Here is a 19,504-nt window from a genome sequence, read left to right as displayed (position 1 = left end):
TAATATAACATGTTTCTTATACGTACATAGTGGAAGTGAAATAACCTTGCAGAATGAAAGGAATGATAGGGTACACTGAAATGAGTCGAAAACCCATATTACATTTTGTAATTAAATGCACGCTTAATTAGAAAATTAAGTTTGAAGTTTCAGCAGTCCGACAACATCGCCGCTAACGCACACTACTCGTGATACAGATGTAAGAGGTCAACGAACTCGGTGTGTCTCGCTAGATGAGCTGCTCTCTGCCAAGACGTTACCACTTGCTTGCATCGTGCAGTGGTTTGTATTTAGACGTTTTTTAAATTAAATTTACACGAAAACCATGCGCGCTATTGAAATACGCCAGAGAGATAAATTATTCTTTGTTAGATTTCCTATAGATGTGCATAAAAATCACGATCCTACTCGCAATAGTTACCGAATAAGAGGTTGTTAAACATTTAGGGGGGGGGGACCTTTTTTTTCTGAAAAAGAAAACTATGAACTTTCCACCAATATAATATTGTAGTTTTCTGTTACATACAACATGAGCTATTCGCTCTGTAAATCTGCAAAGCTATTTCACTTCCACTCTGTATATTAGTATTACAATGGATCTATATGCGTTTTCGTCCTTTTGTAATTGAACGACAAACTTTGCACTGAATTGCTTACTGTCCAGTTCCTTCTTAATATTTTACTCAATATTTATTCATTGGAGCATATTGTTTCCGCTGTATGCACTGAACAACTGAACTCTCGGTACCTTCATATAACACCGCCTCCTTAATATCACTGTAATCTGAGTGTAAACAGAGACTGCATGACGTAGACCAGTAATGTATGTATGTATTTATTAACACTACAATTGGGTATACACCCCGGTGGCAGTGATATATAATATACAATAATTACAATTACATGAAATAAAATAAAATAAACCTAAATAAAATAAAATAAAATAAACGTAAATCTATAAATAGTAGATGCAATAAACTTAGGACTATAATTAAAAACTATTCTATAATAGCGCCTAACGAAAAGCAAAAGTAAATCTAACTTATAAGTACTTCTATTTCACCCAACTATTACCAATTTAAATAAATACATATCACCTTAATTAATTACATGCCAACTTAATTACATATCATCTTAATTAATTACATATCACCTTAATTTATTTACATATCAACTAAATTACATATCTTAATTAATTACATATCAACTAAATTATTTTACATATCAACTTAATTAATTATATAACAACTCAATTAATTACATGACACAACTTAAATAATTACACTGCACTTCCAATTACATTTTCAGTCTAATCTTCTCAACCTTTCCTTAAATGTATTGATTTTAAGAGGACCACCCTGAAAGATTGCCGCAGGTAAGCTGTTCCAGTCTACTATTGTGCGGTTAACAAAAGAAAATTTTGCCACGTCCGTTCTTTGTTTTCTACATTTAAACTTCCTAATATCATCAGCCCTTCCTAAGTATGATGGTGTTGCTAATCTAGCATTGATATCGGTCCATGCTTTGTGTCCCATTTGTGCCTTAAACAATGCGGTGAGTCTGGTTTTTCGTCGCCTTGATTTGAGAAGTTCCCACCCTAAGTCTTCCTAAGTCTTTTACTATCTCCTCACCATGTCCCTTCCCCATTTTGACATATTTTGCTGCCTTGCGTTGGACCTTTTCTATTAAATCGATTTGGTTTTGTCTACGGATCCCAACTGAATCACAATCCTATGTGTACATAACTTGTTTGTTTTTTTTTTTTGTTTTGTTTTTTTTTTTTTTTTAAGTTCCGAAACTGCTAGCCATGGTTATAAGCAATTCTAATTGAAACAGTTTTCGGACATCGTTATCGAGCGATTAGCGACCCACCATGCCGAATACAAAGACGTGAAGAAAGTACAGGAACCTTGTCGTAAAATAGGCCGCTATAGAAAAATTGTAGATTTCCATTTGGTACAATGTTGCCCATGGAACCCGTTCTGATATTATATGTTTACCTACAGTGTGATAAATTATTGCGCTGTCCCCGACTCTGTCACATACTGTACATGAGCCATGGCAATAAAGTTACATGAAATATGAGTTGCACGCACAGCAAGACCAACGCAATTTGAATGAGTGTAACTGAAAACGCGTTCGCATATACCAAACAAGTGAAACTATAAAGGTCAGGAGAAAGCATGACTTCATAAAAATCCGCGCACTGCTCATAAAACTGTCATATTTAATTAGGCATAAATGTTTTCACTTCTGTGTGTTTATAACATATTATCCATCTTCTGAAATCCTTTCACCCTTCATAGACGCACGGAGTCTTGTGTTTGGACTATTAAACTACCATTAGATATTTACAAACAGCTGCCGGGCATTCTGAATATACAGTTTGCATTTTACATTGTCAGCAGTAAAGACGATACAGAACGAACAGTTAATTTCAATTTCTCTGCTCCGAAACACGTCCTCTGGCAGGAAACATTACCACCTTAACCACAGGGTAGACCAGCGGTGACCAAAACTCGAACGGCAGTGATTACACACGAGAGACAGTCTATGCCAGTGATGTCAAAGCAAGCGAATTTTTCTGACCTTGACGTCGTGCGCGGGCAGCAAGCGCTAAGTATGGAAAGAGGAAGGGTTGTGTATATCAATAAGCAACCTGTTGGATTAAGAAAACAGTGGTGCACAAACTTCAAACGGAACATGAAATTTTATGTCGTTATTTTTATATGGCTTCTTTCTGTTTAATATTATCTATATTGTCTGTAAAACAAAAGTACTAACACTGATTTCTTAATATTGCACTTATGTTTTAAATCTTAATAACATACGCTAATAGAGAGTTAAGAAGGATATTCACTTAAATTCCATAGTAGTATAATATTATACTGTATTAAGTGGATGAAATACATCATTCATAAAGAAAGTGATATTTCAAAGAAAGAGATTGAGTATTACATGATAAGTTGGAATTTATACTGATGGTATCTTTAGCCTTACAAAAGTAATCAATAAACTAATCAAAACAATATTACAATACAAAACAAAGTTACCTAGGTACTGTATCTGTTTTAAGTGTAACTAATATTACATAACAAAACTCTTATCGCATTATGCTTTTAAGGTGATATTTGTGAGCAACTTCCTATCATCAGAATATTAAATTATTTTCTCGAAATCTGCTAAAGCTATAGAGCTGACATTTTTACAACACATGGGCACGTATCTTTTGCTTATGATGTAACAGTAGTTGCTTTGTTAACTCATTTCCTTACAAACAATTTCCATGCGAATATTTTCAAAATTTTCAATACACTATCTTCAGTAATACGTATATACGGTATATTAGATTTACGAAAACATTCTGTAAGGCTACTAAATAAATAGGCCTATACCTGAAAATTTCACTTTTCTATACGAAAAGTTGAGAAAATATTTATTTTGAATAAAAAAGTCAAACTTGTGACAAGTGAGCATTAAAATTAAAACTTACATTCTTATAATGCACTTATACTTCTCAGGCAAATCTAAAAATTAACATGGATACAGTTTTAATAAGTTCTCTTCCCTTTATCTATTGAATCAGTGCTGGACATCCCTGAATATAGCTCGACCAAGCGGCATATACCACCTCTTTCGTCTGTCTCTTTCCTTTCCGCTGTAAAGCGCTCAGGCTCTCCTGGGCTCTAAAGCGCGCGCTTGCTCCTGTGGGCATTAATTGACATGCCTGGTCTATGAAGTAAAGAGATGGAGGAGAGGTACTTGGCATGAAAACTACAACCAGTGGTGGTTCGTGCACTAACATTGAGTTCTTCATCAATCCGCTAATAAAAATCGCAAGCTTTGCTGTATCAGTAATGTCACTACTCTCATTTTCTTGGTTTTTTCTTTTTTTTTTTTTTTAATATTCCTCGTGAACACAATCAGAAATTTCCTGAATTCTCTTCTGGATATTTAGTCGAGAAATGCGCAGTTTTTCAAAATTAATTAGCAACTTTCATTGAACAAATTATTTTAGCCACCTTGATCATTACGCTTTTATAAAACTCTCCTCCGTTGGAAGGCTTAAGAGAACGAGCTATTTCGTTCGCCACTAGATAGCTGCTTCCTTACATTTATTTATGTCATCTTTCTCTTCATGACGATGATTGAAGGCTGATTTCAGTTCTTGGAGTTTAATAGCTCGTTTCATTACCACATTAGCACGTAATATTTAATCAGTTTCGCTATATTATTATTATTATTATTATTATTATTATTATTATTATTATTATTATTATTATTATTATTATCATTACTATTATTATTACTACTACTACTACTGCTGCTACTGGTAATGCTACTCTTGGTTTCACAAGTAAAGAACCTTCGTTGCAGGGTTGGGTTCAGGAAGCCATAAATCTGACTGACACGCTCCCCCAATTAGTGAAACTGTGGACAAAGATACCGCCAGGAGACCGCCGAGAATGCTGTGTTGTGAATTTTCCATTTTTGAAAGAATCCAACCAGTTGCAAAAGAAAATACATTTAAAGAGTCCAGCCAAGAGCAAACGTGGCAACAGCTTCCCCTAACTGGCCTGTCAATCACTGTCATCTGTGCAGAAGTGATGTGAGGCCAGGGTTCTTTACTTGTGGAGCCGAGAGTATCAGTATTGTTATTAGTATTACCATTATTATTATTATTATTATTATTATTATTATTATTATTATTACTTACATTATTATTAAATGAATAACTAGTAAATAACTGATAATAGTCATCAAAAGATTAAAAAAAAATTAAAATGGAGATATAGCGTAGTCTAGTAATTATTTTATCCTTCAAGGGAAGATGTAGGCATATATATTCAGGCACGTATATAAGAATTATGGTAACACTTGCTGATAAATAATAATAATAATAATAATAATAATAATAATAATAATAATAATGCAGGACATGTAGCACGTATGGGCGAATCCAGAAATGCATATAGAGTGTTAGTTGGGAGGCCGGAGGGAAAAAGACCTTTGGGGAGGCCGAGACGTAGATGGGAAGATAATATTAAAATGGATTTGAGGGAGGTAGGATATGATGGTAGAGACTGGATTAATCTTGCTCAGGATAGGGACCAATGGCGGGCTTATGTGAGGGCGGCAATGAACCTACGGGTTCCTTAAAAGCCAGTAAGTAAGTATTACCGGTTCTTGTGTATGGTTGTGAAACTTGGACTCTCACTCTGAGAGAGGAACATAGGTTAAGGGTGTTTGAGAATAAGGTGCTTAGAAAAATATTTGGGGCTAAGCGGGATGAAGTTACAGGAGAATGGAAAAAGTTACACAACACAGAACTGCACGCATTGTATTCTTCACCTGACATAATTAGGAACATTAAATCCAGACGTTTGAGATGGGCAGGGCATGTAGCACGTATGGGCGAATCCAGAAATGCATATAGAGTGTTAGTTGGGGGACCGGAGGGAAAAAGACCTTTAGGGAGGCCGAGACGTAGATGGGAGGATAATATTAAAATGGATTTGAGGGAGGTGGGGTATGATGATAGAGACTGGATTAATCTTGCACAGGATAGGGACCGATGGCGGGCGTATGTGAGGGCGGCAATGAACCTTCAGGTTCCTTAAAAGCCATTTGTAAGTAAGTAAGTAATAATAATAATAATAATAATAATAATAATAATAATACCTGTTATGCCTGTGTATTCAGCGTAATGCCCTGTAATGTCGCTTCCATATACTACTACTAATTGAACCGTTGAGCAAAGCAACATATTACATTTTCTCCCACAGAACAGCGAATAAATTCCTCTTCCCATTCTGTACGAAACCTTCTGTTTCTGCTCGTATAGACAGAGGGTTTGTAGAGCGGCATGCTTATCTTCAGTACGTGAGCGAGACAGAGAGCAATGTACAGGAAACTCCCCTTACCAGTATGAATGACTTTGATTACACGATGTAATCACGACACCCGTTTTGGTCACCGCTGGCGTAGACTATAAGGGCCGTATTCATAGACATTCTAAGCGCAGGCTTCCGGTGGATGATCAGCGAACTAACGTTTTTCGTATTCATAAACCAGTGTTAGCGATATGATATCAATCCTGTACAAGTAATCACTCGATAGCCGGAGCTAGTTTAGCACGCTCGTAGCGCGGGCTAGCGAAATGTCTATGAATAGCACCCTTAGATTCTACATACGTGATTAACAGGCTTAAGATCCGGGACACTTCAGCAGTCACGAAGCTTGAGTTGCGAGGGTGCTAGGAACAATTAATTGACTGTGCCGGTACTATTTCGCATTGTCTTTAATGAGGCGATATTAGCGATCCTAGTGGTTAGCAACTATCTATGGATGCATATTTACTACGTATTGAGCTTCGTGACTGTATATACTAGACCGTGGTTATACGCTCTCCAACAGTGTATTCATTATAAATTAATGTTACATATTTCCGAAAATAGAGTATGTCTAATTTTGTGGCTTTTTTTTTTTTGGTCCACTGTGTGTATATGATATATTTTAATGAAGACATCTCTTTATACTGTATAAGTACCGGTACTTAACTTCAATCTTTGTAGACAGCATTACTCAGAATTCATGGGAGGATGGATTCTGTGTAATCTCACCGTGTAATCTCTAGGATTTCCTTGATGCTGCCGGTCAGGAGGTTAATGTCAAAGTTTGGGGAACGCTCTATTGTCCAGGGCCGTAGTTTTCCCGCGGTTTCCCTAAGGTGTAAAGACATATGCCACATAATTTCTGGTAGAAATGAGCCAAGGACCTACCTTCCCGTCGTGCTTGGTGAGCTAGTGATAACAATGCTGCCGTTGAATTAGAAGTTCGTGTGTTCAAACCCGATCGAAGGCTGGCTTTCCTCACTTCTCACAAATGAAGAGTCCACTGCAAGAATGATGGATGTCATTTGGAATACATTTTTCAGGAGAAGCAATTGAAAGTTTGAAATGCTTAGCGCTCAAAGCTTAACTGTGAACTGTGATTTTCCGATCATTACTGGACAATGACTATCAGTGTTAATGCCATATAACTCGCTATGTACATTCTATATGTCTTAAGCTATGCATTGACAGTCTTGGTTCATTTTCGACAAGAAAGTGACATCCATCATTCTTGCAGTGGACTCTTCAAACATTGAAAGTGGAGCTAACACTTGTTTTCATAACACTTTGAACTAGATGTAGTCATATTATTAATCATTTATAATTATTTCTTCGTTAGTCCAAAACAAGCTATAAAGCACTGTGGACCCGTCTGAATTTGAGCTGTTGTTGGCAAGCATAATCAATTCGTTGAATTTTATGCTTTTTTGCTTTTCGAACAAAGCTTCCGTAATGAGTAAGCTAAAGTTGCCTGTTCAGTACTCGCCATACTTTTATGCTGCTCATCTCCAGATTCTTTTACACTTTAATTAAAATTTCTCTAAATAAGCATTTAGATTATCCAACAAAATATTAAATTAGGGGAGAGTAGGGTAGTATCGGACATCGGGTAATATCGGACAGTGAGTTTCTTTCATCTACAACCAGATGATAGTACCTGAATGACATGGTTACGTTTCTGTGATGTCGCATACAGTTACGTAACCACGTCATTTAGGTACTACCATCTGTGGTAGATGAAAGAAACGCTCTGTCAGATATTACCTGATGTCCGATACTACCCAACTCTCCCCTAAATTAAAACAAAATTAATATTTGTGTCCTGAACAATAGCCAGAGGTCAAAATAATAATAATAATAATAATAATAATAATAATAATAATAATAATAATAATAATAATAATAATAATGAGCTCTCACAATTTTATAATTTGCTCACTCCCGAAAAAGCCGAAGCTCTGTTCGGGAATATTTTTGGAAAGGCAAAAGTAAAGATGTTTTATTTTTTGCCTTTCAAAAAGTTGGGTGCGTGGTGGCTTATTCGAGGGCGCGGTGTATTCGATATATTCATATTGAGCACATGTTATAACTGATGTTACGTTACCCCAGAGCACCGTACTGACGAGACATAATAAAACTCTATAGACTTCTGAAACGGTTGTTTTGCGGTCCTATGTGTATTAGGATTTTTTGCCTTGTTTCATTGTCCTCTATTCAGCTTTGCAGTTTGTACCTGTAATTGTAAAACACTCATACGCCTTTATCCTGTATACGCAGAATTTTGTCTAGGAGGGTTATTATTAAAATAATAGTTTAAATTTACACTATCGGTATTTTAAATTTTGTGTATTATCATCATCATCATCATCATCATCATCAACAACAACAACAACAACAATTGAGCATTCACAGGGGGATGTGAAACTAGTTCCGGGAAGAATTTTCGCGACAACATCGTCACATTGCGGCTGCGAAAAAACATTTGCCGATGTAAAATGTTCACTAACCACGCGAGAATTACTATGCGACTTTTTGCTAAAAGAATATTGTAAAAATGAGCTTTGCGGTCACTTAGAAATGAAGAGTCCACTGCAAGAATGATGGATGTCACTTTCTTGTCGAAAATGAACCAAGACTGTCAGTGCATAGCTTAAGACATATAGAATGTACATAGAGAGTTATATGGCATTAACACTGATAATCATTGTCCAGTAATGATCGGAAAATCACAGTTAAGCTTTGAGCGCTAAGCATTTCAAACTTTCAATTGCTTCTCCTGCAAAATGTATTCCAAATGACATCCATCATTCTTACAGTGGACTCTTCAAATATCAAAGAATCCGGAACGATAATGTGAAGTTTATATTAAAAATATGAACTGTCAAATGCACAAAACGTAAAACGAACGTCTCACAATAAAGTCAGAACTCAAACTAACGAACGGCTGAATACCGTTCTTAAAATGATTTAAAAATCGGCAATGCACAATATTTAACATCTGCATTGCAGAACTATCAAAACAAACTTTTCAATATGTTTCACAATTTAAATTCCATATTGTGTCGGCTTTATTTTATTACAAGGTCGGTACTAGGCGGTAGGTATCTATAATAAAGATAGCATTGTTATAATTCGAACGTGCCGCAGCACCAAGCACAGGGATTGTATTGAAGGAGTGGTAGGAGGACTATGTCTTATGTTGATGTAGATTTTGTTACTCTGACAGTAAAAAATTAGAGAAGGGAAAACGATTATGGATTAAAAACACTCAAATCTAAATATGTATTTTTTTTTCAAAAAAGTTCAGGGGGGGGGGTGTTCAAACCCGATAACTCACCTTGCGTACGCCCTTGAACACACCTCAACGTATTCGGCAAATACTGCTGAAATGATGATGATGATGATGATGATGATGATGATGATGATGATGATGATGAGGAGGAGGAGGAAGAGGAGGAATATTGAAATACAGTGTTACGATGGAATGGTGGTCAGAAATGGGAGAACCCCAAGAAAAACCCTCAGGAACCTTGACTTTGTCCATCACAAATACGACACCGCCACCACCTAAATTCGAGATTCAAACCCGGGTCAGTAGTCTTCGTAAACCAGTGTTCTGGCAACTGAGTTATCAGGAATGCTACCTGTACTGTTTACTATTGAAAGAATATTCATTTGCAGAATTAATCGTTCAAGAAGAGACCCTGTCATATCTGGTGGTCTTTGTGTCTCGAAGTTCAATGCTTTAGAAAGAGTAAATCGCTTTTCCGAAAGTAGTTACCATAAATCCGTGCGTGGAAAATTATCATATTGCCCCTTCCTGAGTCCGTCATCAATTAATGAACAATGGAATGCAACCAACAATGCAATCACAAAAAGCGCATAGCCCAAACCACGGTCAACTAGATGGATGTTGTGACTACGAATATTATAATCTTTTGTGTCCTATAACGTCACATCCGTTTTCATATGTCTCACAGAAATAAGAATTAAATACCTTATTATCTTCAATAAATATATATTTTGATCCAACCATGCAGCTTTCCCCTTAATTAAAGACTGTAGAATCTATTTAAAGAATAATAAAGTACAGTCTAGGTTTTCCATTGACGATCAAACATTCACATTCACAGTGACCCAAATTAGCACGTAAATACGTCATAGCTCTGAGGCTGAATCGACGACGCTCTTTTGTAATTAGAAAACAAGACAGGAAACCTGCGTATTAACTTAACAATCTAAAAGCATGCGCTGTGAGTCATGCTAAACAGTTGAATTGCAGATATAAAGATAGCTACTTCTTCCCACGAAGTCAGACGGCCTTGCTTTAACAACCCGTTGCTATGGTTACCAAGTGTTTGCATTGCTGATTACTCATGGGAAGAAAGGATTAACTTTCGTAATACTCTGCAGGTGCTTGGGTATCTACTACGAAACTGACAGATTTTTTTTTCTTATTTTTGTTGTTCATATTCCAGGAATGTGAATCACGTGGAACAAGCTACAAATGGGAATCCCCGAGTTCAGTTGTGTATCTAGATATCAAAGTAGGAAGTGTTGGGGACATAGTGACCATTCTTTTGGTGTTTTACTTTCTAACTTACTGAAGGATGGGTGGAGAGGAGAAAAAATTTCTCCGGCACCGTGACTCGAACCCGGTTTTTCAGCTCTACATGCTGACGCTTTATCCACTAAGCCACACCGGATTCCAGTTCCGATGTCGGATTGAATCCTCCCAGTTTAAGTTCCACCTCTTAGTTTCCCGTTAGTGGCCAACCCTCATGCACTGTGTCACAGTTGTGTGACAGTGGCACAATGTCCAACACACTATGTGCAGAGGTGCACTCATTACGAGTGACTAAGTGGCCGGGATCCGACGGAATGAGCGCCGTCTTAAATCAGTGAGTGATTATTTACGCTTATATTATTGTGATGTACCGAAGTACGTATGATATTTCTGTGCAGGAATTTTGCATTACCATATGATGAAGAATGGGTGGAGCGGAGAAAAATTCTATTCGGCACCGGGACTCGAACCCGGGTTTTCAGCTCTAAGTTAGGTTTATATAAATTATAAACGAAAATCATTGTGACGCAGCAAAAAAATCCATTTAAAGATCACAGAATTAGTACACGTTAAGAGAGGAGATGGTGAAATTTTAATTTACACAGTCAAATGCCTTAGATAAGTCATAAAATATCCTTCGAATGTGTGACTCGGCGAGAGCGATAAATCCTAAATGGCGATATAATCCTTGGCATGATTTCCTCCAGGAGAGAGGCAAAGCTGTGGGGTCCCTTTTTATAGATTCATGGCATGTAAAATAATTTTGCCCCTAATAGAGGGAAATTTTTGGGTGGATTCGAAATATAAAAATAAATATGCTGTCTTCTAAGTCCTGCACTCAATATTCGTAGTCGAGGAGTCAGATCGAGTGGGCGAAGCCCCCCCGGTACAGTGAAAGTGGTGCAGGCCACATCCGGTGCTCAGCGGAAGCGCCCTTCACCAGAATCTTATCGCATCCCGCGAGGGCAATGCGCGAGTTTGCCATTTTGCCTCTCAACAAATATCTCACCAACACTCGGTCTAATAATCTTATAACCGTTGCTGCGTAACAGAGCAGCCTGTATCTTGTTTCGTCTTTGTGATTAACGGCGTAACATAGTAATATTATAACTTATCTAGAAATGTAAAGCAAATCTTTCTACATCAGAGATCCTAAGTCAAGTACCCGCCATTAACAAAGAAAAATATATATATCAGATATCCTGGTTCACATCCCAACGAAAAAAAGTTTTATTTGTGATGGACATGCCAGATTTTAAGGGCATTTCTTAGCAGGGTGACCAGATTTTTTTATTCAGTATGCAGAATGTTACATTATTCACAAGAGTTCTGTCAATAGATTTATCATCTACAAGTAAAATGTTGACGTAACGAAAGTAAACTTCAAGAGGCAGCGAATATAAACATGGGGACGTTTATTCTCCGAGGAAAATAATTGAGAATTCTAATTTATTCAGATTAATTAGTAGTACCTTAGATAAGTTTCAATAATAGTCTTTCATAACGTATCTATTATTATTATTATTATTATTATTATTATTATTATTATTATTATTATTATTTGAAAATTAGGGACGGTTCCCGGAAATATGGGACTCTGACCATCGGATCTAGCTCAGTTGGCAGAGAATTGGCTTACCAGGAATCGACTCGTGACAGCAGTGCCGTATTTGTGGTAGACAATGCTAAGGTACTTCAGGGATTTTCTCGGGGATCTTTTGTCTCCCTTCATAGTTCCACTGTCATTCTCCATCTCAATACTTGCCATCATCATCATCATCATCATTATCATCATCCTCATCATTTCAATAATATTTGCCCAAAACAGTGCAATGTGATGAATTGTGACCAGAATGCAGATGTCTCAGTCTGAGGAGGCCTAGTACGCTTTAGAGGGACATGGAATGACATCACGCACCTCTATAGCCCTTTCGGGATCTCTATTGAGTTGCTTTTACTTTATATTGAAAACTATCTTGGTATATCTTTTACATCCTTTCTCCCATAGACTAAAATACGTGCTTTAGAGGGTACTGTATGTTTCTTTTTATCAAATGCTGGAACGAAGATTTGATGGCAACCATTTTGGACATGGGAGAGGAATGACAAACAGAGCAATATTAATGTTTAGATGAACGAGTTTCTCTTTTTAGATTAGAGAAACTGTAAAGAAATCACGTACAAAAGCATTTACGGTACCTTACTTTTGCAAGCTGTTGTGGATGGGAAAGGGTTTATGCCTCGGTTTGGCCCGGGTGGAATGAACACCTGACCCTTCGCAAGACCGGGCATTGCCCGACCTTCTCGACAATGAAAATGTCGCACGATGGCCGATGCCCCGCGTAAGACAAGGATTTCCTGTGACACGCAAGGTCACTGCGACGTGGATTTTGAGTGGAGTGGAAATCACAGTTACCATTTGACAGTAATGACACTCTCGTGTAACTTGGAATGCATTCTTCAAGCAACAATGAATCATTTTGTGGGATTTCACAGTGCAGATGTTGGTGGGGTCGCGGGTTGTTCGCGCCTGGTTGCCTTGTGTGGGTCTGGGCGATGATCGAAAGACTAAGAATATCACTAAGGAGGTTTGGGGTTATTGGAACTGAGGGGAGCATTGACTGACGTGTGACTCAGCCTGGCTGTATACTACGAATGCGCTTTATTAAGGGGATAGGATGGTATTTTTTGGTGAAAAAGGAGTAAATTTTCAAAAATGAAAAAAAAATATTTTCTTTAAAATACTCTGTGATATGTGTGGAATGCATAGCATAACATTTTGTGGGTATTTGTGCCTTTATCGGATGTTGAGTCCGTCCTCTGTCTTCTTTTCCTCATATTCTACATACCGCTGGGAAACCCTGTTAGATATGTTGTACACAATCAGCTGTAATCCATGTTTTCTCCAAAAATACTTTGTTCGTACTGTCATTGCCATTCCATGACTGCTTCATGTCTACAGCTGTGGAGAAACGGTTAGCATGTCTGACCGTCAAACGAGTGAGTCCGGGTTCATATCGCGGTCAGGATAAGTAATTTGGTTGAAGCTTTTTCCGGGGTTTTCTCTCAATCCATTAAGAACAAATACTATACTGTTTTTGCTGTAAGAAAAATCCTAATGTAAACATAAGCATGGGACTGTCATACCCGTGATTGGCTTCGAGTCGAAACACTCACATGACGCAGGAAAATATAGTTCGTATTTGGAAACCACAATCTTGTATTATTTGAAAATAAAAAAATTGAATTCTAGTTGTTAAATACGATGAAACATGTAACTTTACTCATATGTAAAATATTATGTAAAAGAAATGTTACTTTTATATTTTGTTATGTACTATATGAACGCGGATGAATACCAACAGTAATACCGAGGTAGTCTGTTCTTGTAACAAGCTGGCGTCACTTGAGCTCGTAGTTGTTCACGTAAGCACGTGGTACTGAAGTATGGCTTCTGCATCCTCGGTGTGTGTGGTTATTAAACATAAGAGTGGAAACCTTCTCAAAAGCGGAGAAAAACAAATAGTCTTAAATATATATAAAAGTGAGTTGAATCCAATGATATCTATTCGGAACAAGTCAATCAGACCGCATGTTCCAGCTGGAAGGGATAACTGACGCTGTTGTGGACCGTCTCGTCATAAATCCTGCCGACGATCTTTGTCCGGCAGCGATTGACCTTACTCCTAAGATTAAAATAATTTAATTACAGTAATTATAAAGTAAATGTTTCCTAAGCAAGCGAATGTATAGTAGTGAGGTTAGGTCTACTTGACGAGTAACGGGAAATATTTAACATGAAACAGAATGTACAACAGTAGGCGGGAACACGTACTGAGAATCTATGGTGCCAAACAGCGGCCAATGAAGCCTCACTTCAGTCACGTGCTATTGTTTATATTAGGATTTTTCTTACAGCGAAAAGATTATAGATAACTTTCAGTGCTAGACTCTGGACTCATTTCGCTGGAATTGTCACCTTCATCTCACTCAGACGCTAGGTAACCTTAGCAGGTTAATAAACCGTCGTAAGATAAACCAAATAAAAAAATAACAGTTTCATTATCAATAGGCCTACATTTGCCCATTGTGAATATTCGTATGATTGTGAAGAGTCATGAACTAAATTGCAGACATTGAGGACTTTTTTGTGACAGGTTTCTGCACCCCCGGATGTTTGTTTCCTGTGGAAAGTGACGGGAATCGAACCAAGCTCACTTTCGCCGGGCGACATCTGACGTCGCTCGCGTCACCTGCAGCAACACGAAAGGGTGGGAAATTTCACTCTCTTGGAAGCGACAGTTGGGAAACGGCCGCGGAGATGGGCGTATATCTCTCATTCAGAAAATTGCGAGGAATCTTCGCGTGTTAGAAAGTTGGCAAATCTGGAGGATCGGCGCATCTGCCCGGCTGTGATGTAACGGTGAACGCGTGCCTAGCGGCGAAACGATTCCTTCCGGATATTTCGGCGAGGAAATACACGGGACAGGCGGAAGGAACTTCATTCCGATTTAATTGCCGAGAGCTGTTTTCGTCTAGCAAAAGGCAGAAATGTGTGCAATTGTTTCACAGTTGAACATTTGTGGAAAGATACTCGAACACACGCACACACACACACATACACACACACTAGAAATAAGAACACAGAACTCATATTTAAAACAAAATAAAAATAAGAGGGCCATTCCATGCCAACTAGTCCCGTATCTAAAAAATAATTATTTTCCATAAAACGTCTACTTATTCATATTAAAATTGGCAACATAACGCAACAGACATGGATATTTAGCATTTTAAAATAACAATCTACATGTTACCGTATATCAGTATATCGTCGGTTTCTTGGTAAAAGTGACCAAGTCCAAAATGCAAAATTGTTGGGAAAAGGCATTTAAAGGTTTAATGATCAATCCAAAGATAACTCTACTTCTTTAGATGTTAGTAATAAGTTATATTGAAGGTAAATGTGCTATATTAATAGTTTTTAATATAAAATTATGTCTTAAATTTTCATAATACTTGGAAGCCTTGGAATGTGACTTGGTCACTTTTACCAAGAAACCGACGATATATCAGTGTATGTCAATGAACGTAATAAGTCTGAGTAAAAATTAATTAAGCATGGTGTTCCACAAGGTTCAGTACTAGGTCACTTATGCACATTAAATAATATGTCAGTCTTCATTAAATTATTGTGTTCACTCAATTTTAACCCTTGTTTTCTCCATTTTTAATATATGGCGCTTGGCCCATTATGACTCTGAACTCTTCAATTGACACTTTAAATAAATCGCAAACCTGGTTGCTCTAATTGCAATTATTTAAGTAAAGAACAAAAACGCAGAAATGCACGCATTGTATTCTTCACTTGACATAATTAGGAACATTAAATCCAGACGTTTGAGATGTGCAGGGCATGTAGCACGTATGGGCGAAATGCGTATAGAGTGTTAGTTGGGAGGCTGGAGGGAAAAAGACCTTTAGGGAGGCCGAGGCGTAGACGTAGATGGGAGAATAATATTAAAATGGATTTGAAGGAGATGGGATATGATGATAGAGAATGGATTAATCTTGCACAGGATAGGGACCGATGACGGGGCGGCAATGAACCTCCGGGTTCCTTAAAAGCCATTTGTAAGTAAGTAAGTTAAGTAAAGAATTTATTTTCCTTGCGCTTAATTTCTCTTTTCCGCGTCATTTCTTAAACCCATCCTACCGTTCTCGAGTTCGAATTTCGTTCCTGTTATGTATTTTTCCATCGTCAATGTGCTATCTTACCAGGAAATCCTTACTCTATGGGAGTGTGTTTTAATTTGAAATTGCTTGAAAGAAGAAAGTATAAGAAGACAAAACCTGACGCTGGTAAGATGTTCAGAAAGAGATTGTGTGTTCTTTGTAAACGATCCTTAACGAATATGTTTGATTACGGGTTAATGCATGCGTCTTACAAAGACATTCAGTTATTCTCAGAGGCATAAGAGGAAATCTGTTCTTTTCAGTGAAGTGGTCAAGTTTCAATGCAACCAAACGCCATGTTTAGGGCCTATAACAAGGAAGCGTCTTGCAAGTTTTGAGAAAATTATAGCTCATTTGTGTTTCCGGTATGAGAAGATTTGCAATCACAATAATTTTTAACACAGAACGAACATGGACAAGTTTCCAGAGCAGATATTATGGTGACCTCACTTTGGAAGCCCTCTTCGTTGTTGTATGGCTTGATTTAAGGGTACTAGGGTATTAACGTTACAAAAAAGTTGGCAGGGGATTCGTAGAATCCTTATAACTGCGTGGAACATTTAAGTGGTTAGTAGGTGTGATTTCAAATAATCGTAGATCACTGCTTGATGAGAATCATCTTAATATAATCATAAAACAAAGAACTTATACTTAATTAATACCGTAACCAGTGTAAGAAAATAAATGCAGTATTCGCTTCTCAAGGCACTAGTAATATGTTGAATGTAATAGGTAGGGCTAGGATTTTGATGACCTATAAATCATGAAAAAATGTCCTAAAAACAATGCATTTATGACCTAAAAATCTTTCAAAAATTCCCTTAAAAATGCCCTAAAATTGATCTTACATAATTGGCTTAGTAGGGAAAGAAGTTTTATAGGCTACTACTTAATATTTAGACTAATAATAAAAATTAAATTCTAGTACCAACATTTAAGTTTATTTAATTTTACATATTTTTTTCTAAGTAGTACATTTTAATTAATTATTTTACCTGATGTAGTTTCCATGTATTCCACCACAAGGCCACTCTTATCCGGAACTAGCAAGTATAGAGGAGTCTATATTGAAGGGATGGTTGGACTGATCCATTAAATGGGGTATACTACGTTAAAATGGTAATATTTGTGTACAAAAACGATTAAAATATTATACAAAATAACCGGTATTAATGGACAAAATATGTATAGAAAATATCAAAGGAAATAAACATTATTGTACATTAATAATATTGATTTATGGCCAAAATTAAATGAAATCCCCCAAAAATGACCAAATGAAACAAAAGATGCTCTTATGAGTTGAAACAGGCAAAAAATGCAAAAATGCCCTAACAAATGTGTCTTAAAACACTCAGTTTATCACAATAACATATAAATAGGCCAACTAAAGCAGGTATGTTTCTGACTTGCTAGAAAAAGATGCAATTTCATCAAAATCCTAGCCCTAGTATAGGCTACATGTACGATGATATTCGAACTTCATTTATTTTTCGAATAATAATAATAATATGTTGTGGGTTATATCGACCAGCTGCCACTAAAGGGCAAAGACATGTTGCGGGTTGCAGCTCCAGCTAAGGAGCAAGATGCACGTAGAGTATTATAAAAATGGTAACGGATATTTTCCCGATTAGGTGCCCACTTGAACGTTCCACATTAAAAGAAAAAAATGTCAAAAATGTCACTCTCGCATTATATAGGGTATTTTACACATTGGGTAACAAATCAGTTTTTATCATATTGCGAACGGTATTGCTTATTACACGCTAGTTTATTTTCTTGGACTGTTATTTAAAAGACACACATAAAGGATATTATTTAATACGCATCCGAATAAAAAGATGAACTGTAATTTTCTGGATTACACACAAATACCATTATTCCTATAATTTAAATAAAGCATAATATCATAAATTGTAGCCTACTGCTTAAATAAAGGCTGGAAGGCTTTCAAGAAAAAAAAAAAGGTAATCAAAAATGTCCCTACTAACATAATGTCCAACCGAGAATGACCCAATCTAAATAGCCCAACATTTAATATCCCACGAATAATAGGGTCAACATAATGAAAAGGACCACAACAAAACTGCCCCACGTAGCTGAAAGGTCCACAGGTCAAATAGTCACACTTTATTTATTTATTTATTTATTTATTTATTTATTTATTTATTTATTTATTTATTTATTTATTTATTTATTTATTTATTTATTTATTTATTTATTCATTCATTCATTCATTCATCCTAGTAGAGATAAGGCCATCAGGCCTTCTCTTCCCCTCTAACAGGGAATTACAAGTACAATATTAAGAATACAATTACAATTCTGTGGTCGGGAGGTAAAAGCTCTTAGGTAAAAATTTTATACTTTTCAGAAGAGCAGTAGAAAGATTGAAATTGGTGTCAATTATAGAGTTTTTTAATTAAGAGGTTTTTCCTGGATATTATTTGTTTATATTTCTTCTAAATTAGGTAATGTTGCTGATTTAAAAATTGTCTTGATTACTTCCAAAAATAGCCGCACTTAAGCCCTTTTAAGACTAGAACCCAAACTGAGAAGAAGGGACTATTTGAACATAGACCTTTTTGATGTCAAAATAAATGGGAAATGTAAATTATTAGGAATGCAGGATAGGTCTTAAACAATATAGGATTGTTTACCTGGTGCTTAGCCTAAAGTTTCAAAAGGAAAGGGCATCAGTATATGATAAAATAGCTCAAATACAAGTTATAATCTTTTAATAGGGAAGCATGGTAAGTAAACATGTGATGTTTGTAAGGAATAAAGTATTCTGTGTGTGCTCGATTCAAAAAGTACTTAGGACATTTGGTAACGCTCTATAAATCCAGTCAGGAGTCTTATTTGACTTTAACCGTTTTACCAGATTGTAGACAATTGTTTTCGCTTTCAGAATATATAAAAATGTCATTTTCACAAAAAATTGACTTAAGACCTTTTTCCTCCCGGCCACAGAATTATAATTACAATTAATATTAAATTTACAAATACAATAAAAATCAAAGTACTAAAAGATTAACTGATTAATAAAGACTAGGCAGTTTATTGTGAAAGTTGAGAAGAGAGAATTTTTTTTTATTCAATGAAGTAAAAATTAAACCTACTCTACGCCGTAAGAAAATTCATAATAAGTTTGTTTTTGAACGCTACTAAATTCCGACAGTCTCTGATGCCACTGGGTAAGGTATTCCACAAGCGCGAGAAGGAGATTGTGTATGATGATGAATACGATGATGTCTTATGTGTTGGTATGGCTAGTATGCGGTATGCGACATTTAATGTCGCA

At 36.5% G+C, this 19,504-nt stretch overlaps 1 protein-coding gene across 1 annotated transcript in view; it reads right to left on the bottom strand.

Moving 5' to 3' along the window:
• LOC138710981 (uncharacterized) overlaps positions 1 to 19,504 on the bottom strand; it is a 105,043-nt gene that overhangs the window by 8,117 nt on the left and 77,422 nt on the right. The window lies entirely within an intron of this gene.

This window comes from Periplaneta americana, chromosome 12, assembly GCF_040183065.1.
Source record: "Periplaneta americana isolate PAMFEO1 chromosome 12, P.americana_PAMFEO1_priV1, whole genome shotgun sequence".
Taxonomy (NCBI): domain Eukaryota; kingdom Metazoa; phylum Arthropoda; class Insecta; order Blattodea; family Blattidae; genus Periplaneta; species Periplaneta americana.
Note: the sequence above shows the minus strand (reverse complement) of the source record. Positions and strands in the feature narration are given on the sequence as shown.